The following is a 14,324-nucleotide window of genomic DNA, read 5'->3' on the forward strand; positions in this document are numbered from 1 at the left end:
CAACATGGTTTAAGTTGTGGGCCTCTGACCCTACCAAGACAGTACACTTCTGGACCTGTGAAGAACTCTGCCAGGAATAAGAACTGCTGTGCTATAAAGATAGCCACTCTGCTAGACTTCTGCCCTGGAATCTGCTTTTTGCTTTTCTGAGCTACCCTGCTGCCCTGCTGAGGACACTGACTTTACCCATCTCACCTGAACCTAGAGTGACGCCCCAGGCTTGCAGGATTGCCACCTGTTCTTCTGCAGTCTCAGGGACATCAAGGACTGCCTGTAACCAACACATGGACTCTGTCTTCCGTGAGTCCTGCTTTGCCAAGTGGTACCAATCCAGTCCTCGGCCGTTGGAAGAGAGTATGTGTGCTGTAACCCCTGTAAACCAATGTATGGCCACCATTGTGTCAATCACAACCACCACATCCCTCCTCAATGCATCACAACTTCCTCTGAAGATGAGGACTTGGCATCACTGACTGCGTGGCTCAGCATTGATCCATCACCACCAGCCCTGGTGTTTTCATCACAAAGGGTTTAACGCCGCAGCTCGAGGACGTTGCATCAACAACTGTGCAGTTCAATTGTGACACATCTACTGGCTGTGTGGATCATAACCGACACATTGTCTTTACATCCCTCCTCGATGTTTATGTTACACTCCATTCAAGGTACTTTTTCAACAGGCCCTGCATGGGTCCTGTAGCCAGCCTTCCCTCCATCAAGGTCAGCCTGAACTTTGGAACTACTCCAGTCTACCACAACCTCAAGTACCCTTTAAGCACTATTGACTTCTAAGCATTACTTTTTGACATATTCTTCTAAAATTCATAACTCCGTTTCTACCTATTGGATTTTTCACATTGTGATCTTGTTTTACTCACAAGAATATAATCTATTTTTCTAACCCTGTGTGGAGTATTTTTGTGGTATTTTCATTAACTTACTGTGTGGGTGTGTTGCAGAAATACTTTACACATTGCCTCTCTAGATAAGCCTGACTGCTCTGTGGCAAGCTACCAGAGGGTAAGCACAGGTTACCTCCAAGTGTATATCTAGATTACCCTGACTAGAATTGTGGTTCATGCATGTATTGGGTGCATACTCTGACAACCAGAAACCCAAGTTCTAACAGTTTAAGATTCTCGGAAATCATTTCCTGTAGGTTCCTGTTAAGTAAGATGCCTAAATACTTCATTTTCGCTGGTATCCCTTTGAAATGTAACCCTCTTTTAGGCTGTGCAGTCGTGTGTTTAGACATGGGCATTGCTTTGCCTTTAGACCAGTTAATTTTGTATTCAGTAAGTCTTGTGAAGTCCATAACTAGTCTCTGGAGAGGTGGTATTGAAAACCTAGGTGATGACAGTGTAGGTAGAATGTCATCACATACATAGAACAATTGGAATTATGCTGCAGGAGAGGGCACATTTTGCAGCAGGGTTAGAGTAAATTATGCAGCAAGAAAAGGCAAATTATGTAGCGTAATTCAAGACATTTTGTAATAGTATTACCTCATTATTTCATAATTTTAAAACTTTGTAGCACTCTCTGGGCATTGGTTGCACCTCATTAGTACCATTCTCATACCCAAATATAGCAAGAAGCACAAAAAGGTGACAAGTCTAACTTTGCAAAGGGCCTTTCACTGCACAACAACACGTCACTACATTTTTAGTAACTTTTGAACCGTTTGAGCTAGAAACGTTTTTGGGTTAAAAGCTGCAGATTATGCAGCAGATAATGGGGTATGTGTCAACTGCGATAAATCTATCATTATGCAAAAATCGCCAAACAATTGCATAATTCCAGTGGCACTGAGCATAAATCATCAATTTGAGATTGCCTATTTTACATCAATTCATGTTATCTCCTCGGCATGTCAGATGGTGACTGCAAGTGGTTGCAAGACCGAGAGAAAAAGCAGCAGGGATAAAGGGTATCCCTGTCTGGTTACCAATCAATATGTCATCTTAGAGGAACTCATTACAATTTACCACTGCCATTGGGTGTTAACAAGGCCACTGTGAAAGGGGCATGAATTTTAGCCCACAGCATGGGACAGAACAGGTAGTTCCACTCTACTCTACCAAATACTTTTTCTCTATCAAGCGAGAGGACTACCCATTCATTTGTGTTAGTTCTGGGCTTCCATAACAAATGTGACATTGTGTGTAGATGATTTATGAACATCCTGCCGGGTACAGAGACTTAATATGGGTGTATCATAAGTGAGATGACTCTCCTGAGTCTATTACCTAGTGCTTTCATCAGAATTTTGGCATCTTTATTGATCAAGCAGATTGGGTGGCAGTGACCACAGTATTGAAGAATGTTTTTGGTTTGGCTATAAGGGATCTGTAAGCCTTGTTGAAGATCGGGTTCAATCCACTTGATGAAACACCCTACTTACCAAGCAGCTGCATCTAGAGTGTGGCTGTCCATTTGTAAAACTCCAAGGAAAACCATCTTCCCCCACAGCTTTCCCAGCAGAAATCTGCTTAATTGCTTTTGAAATCTCTTTGTCTCTCATGTCTTCTTTCAACTGTCTTCTCAGGTTTTTGGGCAGCCATAGGATTTTCAGTCAGTCCAAGAAGGCTTTTCCTCAAGGGTCATCAAGATAAACTTCATATGTGTACAATGTACAGTAAAACTTTGCAGATTTAACTGTGACTTCCTTAGGATTAGTAAGCAGTTTACCATGTGAGTTTTAAGTAGAGGCAATCGTTGACCAGGCAGCTTGCTGGTTCAATTGAAGGACATGGAGTCTTCCCGCCTTTTTTCATTGCTCATGTTTGGCTTTTATAATAGGGCTTTACTGGCTTTCAGGGAGTAGATTGTGTTCAACTCATACTTGTTGGCTGTCAGAGCTGATAGGGTGAGGTGAAGTGAGAGGTACTGTATACTTTCTCTAGGTCCAAATCCCCATATGTTAATCTGTTGTGTTTTACCATGTCATTGCCAAGTCTTTCAAAAGCTGATCTTTGATACACACCTTACCTGTGGCCCATAACATTTGGGCAGAGGTTTCCTCATTATCTTTATGTACTCTTTGAGGAAGGTAATAAGCTTGCGCATCCCTGCAGGCATCTAGAGTCGTAGTGCATCCATTCTCCATGTCCTGGAAATGGGTATTATAAGTCGGACTTCGAGGTTCTAAATGCACAGGAGCGTGACTAAAGAGACTGGTCACTCCTATGTCACAGGAGGCAATCAGTGGAAGAATATTAGTGTGTCAAGTGGTAGTCAATACCTGTTTCAGTGCCATAGGGACAAGATAAGAAAGTGTATTCCCTCTCTTTGGGACTTCAAAGCCTCCAGGATTCCTCCAAGGATTGTTCTGTCATATGATTTTGGAGGCATTCCCTATTGTTGTTATTTCTGAGGTTTGTATGTCCAGATTGGGTCTATGGTTAAATTCCAATCACCTCTGACTACCACAGGTGTACGACCGAATTCAGTAAACAGCCTGCTGAGATTGAAGATGAAATGGAGTTTGGCATTGTTGGGAGCATAGATAGGTCCCAAGACCAAGGTATGTAATTGGAAAACATTAGTGACAAAGTCATATCCACTATCAGGATCTATCCATGTTTTCTGAGTTTTGAGTGGAATATTTTTACAGACAGGAATAGCAGCCCCTGTCTTCCGGAAGGAGCTGATGCCATCTGCAGTAGTTCATTATTTTGGCTGATTTAGAAGAGATAATAATGTGGTCCACTCAGTCTCACTGTAGTTTTTTATTGCTACTTGCTGAGGCATGTGCATCTCTTGCAGCAGAGCTATGTCTGCTTTTTGGAGTTTAATAAACTAAGGGCCAGATGTATCAAAGGATTTTGCATTCGCAAACAGTGCGAATCTGTAAATTCCACCATTTGCAAATGCAAAATCGCCTTTCATGATTTATGAAAGGAATTCGCAGTGCAATTTTAAGGAATCGCAAAAATAGTGATTCCTTAAAATTGTGACTCCATTTAGGGAATCGCAAATTGCGATTCTCTAAATAGGAAATCGCAAATAGGGAATTCCTATTTGGTATTTCCAAAGCACATGCATCATGCATTTCCTAAATGAGAACTGGGCATTTAGGAAATGCAATTACCACCAAATCCAATTTGCTGGTAACCATGTGCAATTTTAAAAATGCATTAAAAATGCATTTTATAAAAATGACTTATAGTGCACACATGCCCCTATGGCATGTGTGCGCTTCACATGTCTACTTATATTTTTTTTGGTTGCATCAAAGGGGGCCTCAGGCCCCAAGCACCTTGGGATTTGCATTATCTAATTTGCGAATTCCTACCAGGAATTCACAAATTCGGAAATGCAAAACCATTCGCACCTATGGACCTACAGGCCTATAGGGATGAATGGAGTCCCATTCCCTAAATGCGATTCAGTAATAACGATTGTGACCTTGAAGAAATCGCTATTACCGAATCGCAATTTTCATACATCCCATTTTGGATTTCTTAAATAGCGATTTCTTAAAATTTGCTATTTAAGAAATGCAAACCGGGAGCTTGATACATCTGACCCTAAGAGTTTTTTCCCCTTCATGTAGCTTATGAGCCTGTTTGTATTAAGTGACCAGTGTGAGATGTCCCGTATTTGGGACATGACTAGGAAATTATCTGAAATAAGGAATATACCTGAACAAGGAGAAAAGAGTAACAATGGGTAATGTAACCTTACACTTTAAAAAGGACAGTCAACCTTTTTTGCTCCTCCGATCGCTCACAGGAAAAAATAAAAAGTCTTATATTGCTGATATTGCTCAGCATCCTTAGGGGATGATTAAGCCATGGTAATCCTCTTTAAGTAATAAAATGGAATCAATAAAAAAGGGATATTTATTGTAGTACTAGCCGGTTAGAGTTTTAATGGGGATCAGGATTAATCCCTATCTCTGAGAGATAGACCTTTTCTGTCTCTATGCCTTTGAACTTATGTATTGCTAGAGCCTTGTGCTCCATTGAGTCCTCCTTATGAGTCCTATTCACCTTGTTGAATGGCTAATGTGTGTGGTTCTATGAGGGAAGTGTCCATATGTGTATAGTCAAGCTTTTCTATATATCACTCTAGCTTCTGTGGGTCAGTGAATTCCATGGTTTTGTCTCCCTCAGACACAAGCATGAGTGTGGGGTCTAGGGGGCCATAGTTGATTCCTTTTTGTTTGAGTGTAGGTTGAAGGGATATCATTGTTTTCTGTATAATGCTTGTCTCTTAGGAGAAATCTCCTGAAAATTAGACCTTATTCCCTTTGTAGTAATGAGGGCTGTGCTTCTCTGTGGTCTGAAGAATTTGTCTGACCTGATAGTTTCTAAGAATGTACATGATAATTGGTCTATGGGCAACCTTTCTAGTCTCCTTTCTGGTACTGAGTCTGTATGCTCTTTGAAACTCCAGAAGGTAATGAAATGCAATTTCAAGTAGGTTCGGTTTTAAGGTAGGGAAAAAATGGGCCTGTTCTGGGACTCTTCTGATTCAGGAATTTGGTACAGTAGAACATTGTTCCAACAGGTGTCATCTTCAGGTTCTACCACCTTTTTTTGCAGTTTCCAACCCTCTGTACCCAAGGCAGGAGTTTCCAACGATGTTTGCTCTACTTCCATAACTCTAGTCTCTGTGGTAGCTAGCTGTGTTCTAAAAGAGGATCTTTCTATGTGCATGGATTTAATTTCTTAATTTGTTTCAGTAGTCGATGATTCCACTGTAGTGACACACCTTGATGTATTTTTCTCATGAGTGTTTAGACATTCATGGTTGGTAGTAGTGTGTAACCCTCTTTCTTGTTTCTGTCACCCAGAGCTTCAGAAAATGACAGCTACCAAGATGTTTTAGGCTTAGACGTGAGTTCCATATGACACTGTCTTATATAGAAAATAGACTGAGTAATATAATGGTTCAAGTGTTGGTTCCAGAGTGGAGTTTTAAAGGTGATCATACAAAGAGGGGGCAAAATTGTATACTCTCGGGTTTAAGTAGTGTGCACTGTACACAGTTAATGGCAGAAAGAATGTAGCTGAATCAATGTGCTTCTTCAAAGGGCATAGGTGTGCTGTGTTGTGCTGAGGGATTACATAATCACGTATATGGTTATTATGTACAGAGCTTGAAAGTGAAGCAAAGATTTGTGATCGGGACCTAATAGACAATTAGATATTGGATGAATGACTGCACATAGTAAAGGTCACGGATGGTGGCCTGTTCCCCACAGCCCTATCCAAGATGTCCACTCTCCAGAAAAACAGTGAGATAGAAGGCCATTGGGGGTGAAGAATAGTCATTTTGAGTCTCTGGGTCAAATGAAGGGGGAGAGAAAGGAGTCTTACTTTGCTTCAGGCAATCAATCACCACCAATCTTGCAGCTGTAGGATTTGTGGCATCCAGGTTTAGTATAGGTGGCTGCAAGAGCAACGTCCCAAATACTGCCATGTCAGCTTACACAGAGTGTTCACCCCAACTCACTGATGCTAGTCGGGTCCTTCTCTAGAACTGGTTGGTCTGGGCATTCAAGGGTTATATTCCAGCCCCACTGACGGTATACATGGCATAGTAGTTCTGGGTCAGCTTCCCAAAGAGTGGCTGGTAGCACCATTGAGATGGTCTTTGTCACCCCAATAGATCTATCTGTGGTCAAGTTTACAGCAGATGTTTAAGGTACATTCTTGGTAGCTGTCATTGCTGGAGAGGTGCAAGATCCTTCAGGACATGAAGTGGGCATAGCTGCACCCATGCAGTGGAAGCAGAGGGGCTCAGTGCACCCCATCAGAGACAAGTAGGTGATGTTGGAATCAGGTAAGGACTCTGTTATAATGAGATAAAAAATTGTAGTCTCCCTGAATGAATGTCTCAAGAGGCAAACAAGTGTCAGGTACAATGAAGAGGGTGTCCTGAATAGGAAAAAAGGGAGCACAGGGTGAGGAAACGAAGAGAGAACAGAGCATGCTTTTCAACTGACACCACAGGAGGAACTTCTTGGCACTCATGCATATAATGGTGATGATAAGGGACAATCTGGGTCTGGTCAGGATCCAGGTCATTCAGAGGAGTTGGCAATGAGGAGCACTGAAAGCCCCTGGAAATGTCTTGGGATCCAGAAGGAAATAACATTCAGCATACCAACAGACCACATCACAAGTCAAGCTAAATAGTCTTTGAGAGCTAATATGAAGTAAGAGAAAAAGCAGCACAGTGCGAACAGGGGCAATACAAAGTGACGATGGGAACAAGACAATATAGGTTAGGAATGGAATGCTGATGACAAACTAAGCAAGAGCCCTATAACATATCAAAAGTTTCCAGCCACCATTTTGCTAGTTGTTACCTCTTTTATGACAATCTGGAACAGTGATTCACTGCTTCTGCTTGCTTCAAACCAGATGTTAATGTTTTTACCATCCTGAATTTTTGTTTGGGTCAGCAGCCAAGAGAAAGTCCCGCACAATTTCCAGTCTTGTCATTGTGATAGTTCCTGTTTCTCCTTTGTAAATTATTATACACATGCCACTTTTATATACTCCTGGCTTAAAACCTGGCAGTAACCCCCTCAAGAAAGATCTCTTCTCCTGACCCCATGATAGCTTATTTGGGAGAGCTACTGCAGCGGAAGATAATGGCCATAGACCAGGATGCAAACCATACATGCAATAGAATGGGAACATCCTAATGGACAATGAAGGAGTTGCTGTATGCTATCATATCTAAGGTGACCCAGGATGCCTAATCTTCTGGATATTTCATGGTTAGGCACTACAAGTATTGGTCAAATGACTGATTCAACCTTTCAGCCTAGTCATCTATATGTGGATGATAACTCATGGGTTTGAAATTAAAAGACATTCCAGAGCTTAACTATCAGTTGTGATCACCCATTAGTAATACTGACCCCTTGAAGCCAATGTAAACATACTACCTGGTTTAAAAAATGTTGCTCTAGTTCTGGAGCACTTCTAACTTGATTAGGGGTACAATTAAGTAAAATAATGTGCAGCCACTGCAAGCAGTGCATATTCTTGTGGAAGGGCATACTCCATGATAAATCCCATGTCAAGTATAGAAGGGTTTTGGAGGGATTTGTAAAACCCCTACAGGTCTTTGATGATCACTCTTTGCTTGAACAGGCCTTAATATCAGAAGACACATTTTCCCTTACAGTAAGCCACCAAATGTTTCTTAAGATAAGTACTAATGTCTTTCTTATTTCCTTTTGATCAGCCGCTAGAAAGTCATACATTCAAGAAAAATTTGTTTTTACAATTCCATTTAAGGTTCAAAAAAGACTAAGGGGGTCATTATGACCCAAAACGACAGGAGCACTGCCAACAGGCTGGCGGTGCCTCCCGGCGTATTTGGACCGCGGCGGTAGCGCCGCGGTCGCACCGCTGGGGCCGGCGGTATACTGCCATTTTTGACCCGGCGGTGATAATCCGCCAGGGCAGCGCTGCAAGCAGCGCTGCCCTGGGGATTATGACTCCCCTACTGCCAGCCTGTTTCTGGCGGTTTGCACCGCCAGGAAGAGGCTGGCGGTACGGGGAGTCGTGGGGCCCCCTGACAGGGCCCCATGCGGATTTTCACTGTCTGCACAGCAGACAGTGAAAAGCGCGATGGGTGCAACTGCACCCGTCGCACGGCCGCAACACCGCCGGTCCATTTGGAGCCGGCTCCCATGTTGCAGCCCACATCCCCGCTGGGCCGGCGGGCGGAAACTTGGTTTCCGCCGCCGGCCCAGCGGGGATGTTCAAATGGGCACCACAGGAGTGCGGCTGCATTGGCGGCCGCCCGGTGGTTACAGCTTGGCGGGCGGCGGGCGGCGGTAGCCACCTGCCAATGTTGTAATGAGGCCCTAAAAGACCATTATTGTGATACAGTAGTCCATGGTACTTTGTTTTCTAATTTGCAGCCTTTACTATTCTTTGTTGCCCATTGGTCTTATGATGTGCATCCTGAATTGGATTAACAATTTCCTCATCACTGGGTTTGTGCAACAGGGTAGTGAGACTCTTAGGTGGAATGTCAGAATCTTCTTCTTTTTCAGTTTCAGTGTGAGAGATGGTGTCATCTTTTCCATGTCTCTTTCCCGAATGAAAAAAAGTATCATAGTGGTATCTGGAGATTGTTACATCTCACTTTACTTCAAAGAACCAATGTTTTAATTGTTTTTCCATACTGTCACTTTATGCTTTACTTCCACTAGAGCAGATGTCTTCAAACTTTTTAATGCCATACCCCCAGTGGAAAAACAAACATTAGGCCCACCCCTCAAACTTTTTCACAGTTATTCTATTCAATTGGCAATGTTTAAATATGTATAAACATATTTAAATATTGCAGGAAAGTTCTGTTATTGTTTTAAAAACACATTTAAATACATGATGCCAAACATACTATTCTAGTCAGCCAGGCTGTACTAATGTGTAAAAGTATTCCGTTTAATTATTAGATGTGGGGATGTGAGGTTTGAGGAGTATTTGGAGTCCCTTCCCTTTTAACACATACTCCCAGCTTGGATGTTAATGATACAACATGTTAGTGATGGCCCATTACAGAGAGGTTTACTGCTGCTCATTTTTTTAATCTTAAATCAAAGCCCTGTTATCGGGATATTGCTTAATTTGGCCAGAGCCTGGTGCCTACCCTGGGTTCACTTAAGGTCCCCCTAGGGGAGCTCCCCCCCCCCAGTTTAAAGACCTCTGCTCTAGATACTGTCACAGTTGACTAAAGACCTCCATAATGGCAAGCAACTCTCTTTCATAGATGTTATAGTGTCATTTTGTGGTTGAAAAAGTGGAAGAGTGGAAAGCCACATACTTCAGTCTCTGGATCCCTCAGAAATAAGATGGCTACAATAGCAGTCATGGAGACATCTATTTCTATGATGAAAGTGAGCTCAAAATCAGGATGGTGTAAAACTGGAGCAGGTGTGAGCAGTTCTTTTAGTGTGTGAAAGCTTTTTCTTGCTCAACCCCAATTTAAATGTAAGTCATGCTCAGTGCCAGACTTATGGGTAACACAGTCACAGTAAAAGTACAAATGAATTGCCTATAGAAGTTATCTAATCCTTGTTTTTTTTGGACTTCTTTCAGATTCTTTGGTGAAGGCCAATACTGAAAGGCCATTACTATATTTGTGTCCAACAGGATCCCTTGTCCAGAAATTAGAAGTCTCAAGAAGCCAGCATATGATTTCTCAAACTCAGACTTTTCAACCTTACCACTTAAAGCATGTTTTCAGAGACAAGATAACACTTCTTTTATATGCACCCCATGGTTCATGAAATAGTTTGAGAACACATCATTGTCATCAATGTACATAACCAGAAACTCATTCTAAACTTCCATTAGCAAGATGCTTCAAACCTGCTTATGTAGTATTCAAAATGGACAGACTTCTTCCTGAAATTGGTCTTCCACTCATCGCCCTTCCAGATGTGAACTAAGCTGTAGGCCAATCTCAGGTCTAGTTTAGAGAACACTGTGACAGTCCTGATCTGATCCATCAATGCAGAAATCTTAGGCAATGGATACCTAATGTAGATAGTCACATTATTGAGTTCACAATAGTTCATTCTGGGCCTAAAGGTGCCATCTGATTTTGGAATGAAAAATATGGAGGCCTCTGTGGGTGATGTGAAATGTCTGATTAATAATTTTTCCACTTTTCTTCTTGATACTCCTTCAATAGTTGATCTTGCTAGATAGTTATGGGTGAATCTTCTCATAAGGAATGTCTACACTAGACAGTAAACCAATGGAACAGTCATAAACCCTGTGATGAGGAAGAGAATCTGTTCAAGTCTTGCTGAACACATTGTTGGACCAGTAGGCGTCTGGGTTCTGAGTTTCATTGTTGATTATTGTTGAAGAGTAAGACATGTTAAAAATTGGAGCTCTTGTTATCCTGATCCAAGGAAACATTTTCCTTACAAAAAGGTGATGAAAATGTGATGACCAGTGTATTCAAATCAATTATACCAATATATGTCAGAAGCCACCCTACCTTCCTTCTAGGTCATTTGCACTTGGATTCACCTTTTCCTCTTTAATGCCCTCACATGTTCTTCAGAGCTTGCCTCTTCTCCTTCCAGGGCCATAAGGGCTTCTCCCCTAGAAGTTGCTTCAGCATAAGGAACAAAGAGACTATTTTTTCCTTGTACAAATATGTCTGATTTGGAGCCACTATCACAGGCATGCACTCCTTATCCAATTGTTGATTTATGGCAACATTGAAAAATGGAAAAGAAAAGTAAAAAATGAATGATACAAGATACAACATGAAGAATCATAACCCCTTATGTTCAAATCATAAAACTTAATCCTTGGACAGACTTTTATGTCTACACTCTTAATAATTGATAGGCAAAATAATCAAAATGTATCATACGACTAAACACTGGAAGAAACCAACCATTTGTGTTAACTACTAACAGTCCAGTCCTGAGATGTAAACAGCTGTCAATAAAGGCAGCTTTTACTTTTGTGTGGTTGCTTGGCTTGAGCTTCATGACAGATCTCAAAGAAAACACATGTAACTGCACAACAAACCAATGATTTAATAATCATATGTGAAATAAAGATCTTGCAATATCGACATCAGGTTTATGTAAAAGAGTAAAATGTAATAACAAAAATAATACTTTGGACACGTTCATTGCTCACAACTGGTCACAACTCACAACAGGTCTTGGTCCACTTCAGGATTCTAGCACTCAAGTGTACTGGAAATCTCAGAGAGGTCAGCAGATTTTTCTAACTACTTGCTTTCTTTTCTTTCAGCTTCCAGGAGAAGAGGCCTGCAGAAGGTAAACACATTATTGACAGCAAACACCGTTTCCAATATCTCTAGCCAGGAAAAGGCAAATGTGCTTTCCTAGATGAAATAAACTTGTAGCCTTTGCTAAAATTAGTCGTATAACCTCTACTCACACTTTTTATTCAAAATGATATAAAGGAAGGACCTTTGGGATCGATTTTCAGGCACTCCAAATTGCAAAGATTGTTGAATTGCACAGGATGAAAGAGTTCTAGAATTCAAAAAAACTTTACAAAGTAAAAATAAAACTCTAATTACCAATCTCTAGACTTCCTATGAACACTAGCCATGAACCAAGCAAATCTCGGCAGCCATAGAGCATTCTCTGAATACGCTGGTCATTGTAGGAGCCATTCACTCATTACAGAGTATACAAATACTGAATGTCTCCTCCCCTTTTTCTGACCATTATCAAGCAGTACATTTTTTCTGCCTGTAGCATCATCTAAATGGACTCAGACCAGCTCAGAAAAGTTAAGGAAATTAACATATGCACAGATGCTACCTTCAATCTGGAAAAAATAACTTTAATTCCTTATAAATGTTTGGCAAATAGAGTACGAAATTATGACATTTCCTGAAATTGGGCAAATATTATGCTAATGTTCTTGAAATTTTGCAAAATAAATATTCACCTGACAATAGAACTTAATGGCATATTTTGTGTTCAAAAGCCAGGTGGAATACAAGCATGGGAACTATTTTAATGGAAAAAAATGTCTTCCACAAGACATTTTCTATTTGAACCAGTCTCTCATTGAATAAAGCTGTGCAAAATTGGGTAAAGTTGTTTCTGCTGAGAATTTCATGCAATTATGCGCATATCTTGCAAAATGAATTTGCCGGCATGGAAATGGTTTCTCATATCCCTCATTACATCTGATAGAGAAATTACCAAAACAAAACCTAGGCTGTGAAAATTCTGACATTGTCACCAGCTATAGATTGACAATATGACTTCATTTCACATTGTAATTGAAATATGTTGTAGTTTTAAAAAGTTTCACTCTAATGTGGTTATTAATTACTGCCACACATCATTTTTCAGGGCTATCGGCTATGCTACATAGTGTTTTGTAATCTTATAACTACTCTTATTTGTATTGGTGTATAACTTGTGTGTTTTTAGATATATTAGGTCAGTCATTTATTTAAGACAAGAGTGTGAGCTAAGCGACCTCTCTAAGGTAAGGCTAGTTTCTTAGTAGCAGGGCTGCAATGAAACTGAAGCGTATTGTAAATCAGTACATAGCATGAAGTGGCTGAGTCTGTTCTGCATATATCAGGCAGAAGCAAAAGTCAAAAAGTTAGAAACTCGCGAATTTTACTTGAAATAGTGAAGATTCTACAAAGATACTTTTTACGTTCTAAATATTCACAAAGGGCAAGAATACACCAAAGTCCAACCAATCACTAAATAATGACTTGATTTTTTCACCAGATTTCTCCATGGGAGCAATATAAGCTGCTACTCCAAGCATTATTTGCTCCTTTGGCTATTGGACATATTTTTTTAACACGAGCTTCTGTTGCTGTCGTCAGTAGGACATTTATTGTTTTGGGACATACAATAAATGTAATAAATGAAACAAGGCAGCTGCAATTGACCCCCTGCTGCTGAGTAACAAAAACAGAATGACGTTATTTTTGAATAAATAACAGTTTAATTACATTATTGAAATAAAATATAGCATGGTAGTAATACATTGTACATGTTACAGAAGCACTGTTCTGCTTTAGGTAGTCGAATGGTTGAAGCTAATTTAAAGACAATCTTACCAGTACTTGTATACAAAGTTTTTACAAGTTACAAAACAAAAGATATTGCAGCGGTTTACAAGGATGTTACTAGCTCAACAAACATCTAACAATACAATAATCTGTTTAGATGGAGTGATAATGGAAGAGTTACAGACAGTAAAGAGTTGTGGTCTTCCATTTTGAAACACTGGAAAAAATGTTTGGCGTGTTTGATACTCTACTATCAAGACAGACTCCCACTACAATGTGGTTCACCCTTGCGTGAGCAGCATTTGCAAACTTTTGTAAGCCATATTAATGTTTTAAGATGTCACAGGAGCATAAAGATCTTTCGATCCTACAACTGGTGATTTAAGATCACTATGGGTCCTTCTCTGGCAATTCATCATATATATATTTACATACATTCTTCCTGATACAAGTGCACAAAATGTTTTGTTCATCTCAAAATAGGCATTTTCAACATTTCATCGACGGTCTAGCGCAAGAAAACATTTATAGCAATTGTCAACAGCAGATAGAAGACAGTTTCATATGATACAAATATACATTTCTGACTCTAAAGATTTAAACTTTGTACATGATATGATTGGTCTCTTTAAAGACATTCAACGATGGAAAATGAAACTTGAGGCAACTTTTTTTGTAGGCAAAGACGGGAGGAAATAGTTATGTGGATACGTGTTAAAGCGTTAATGAAAATGATTTGCTGTGCTATTAACTATAACTAGAACAGTAAATTAAAGAATATTATA

The sequence above is a fragment of the Pleurodeles waltl genome, chromosome 5 (genome assembly GCF_031143425.1).
Source record: "Pleurodeles waltl isolate 20211129_DDA chromosome 5, aPleWal1.hap1.20221129, whole genome shotgun sequence".
Classification (NCBI taxonomy): domain Eukaryota; kingdom Metazoa; phylum Chordata; class Amphibia; order Caudata; family Salamandridae; genus Pleurodeles; species Pleurodeles waltl.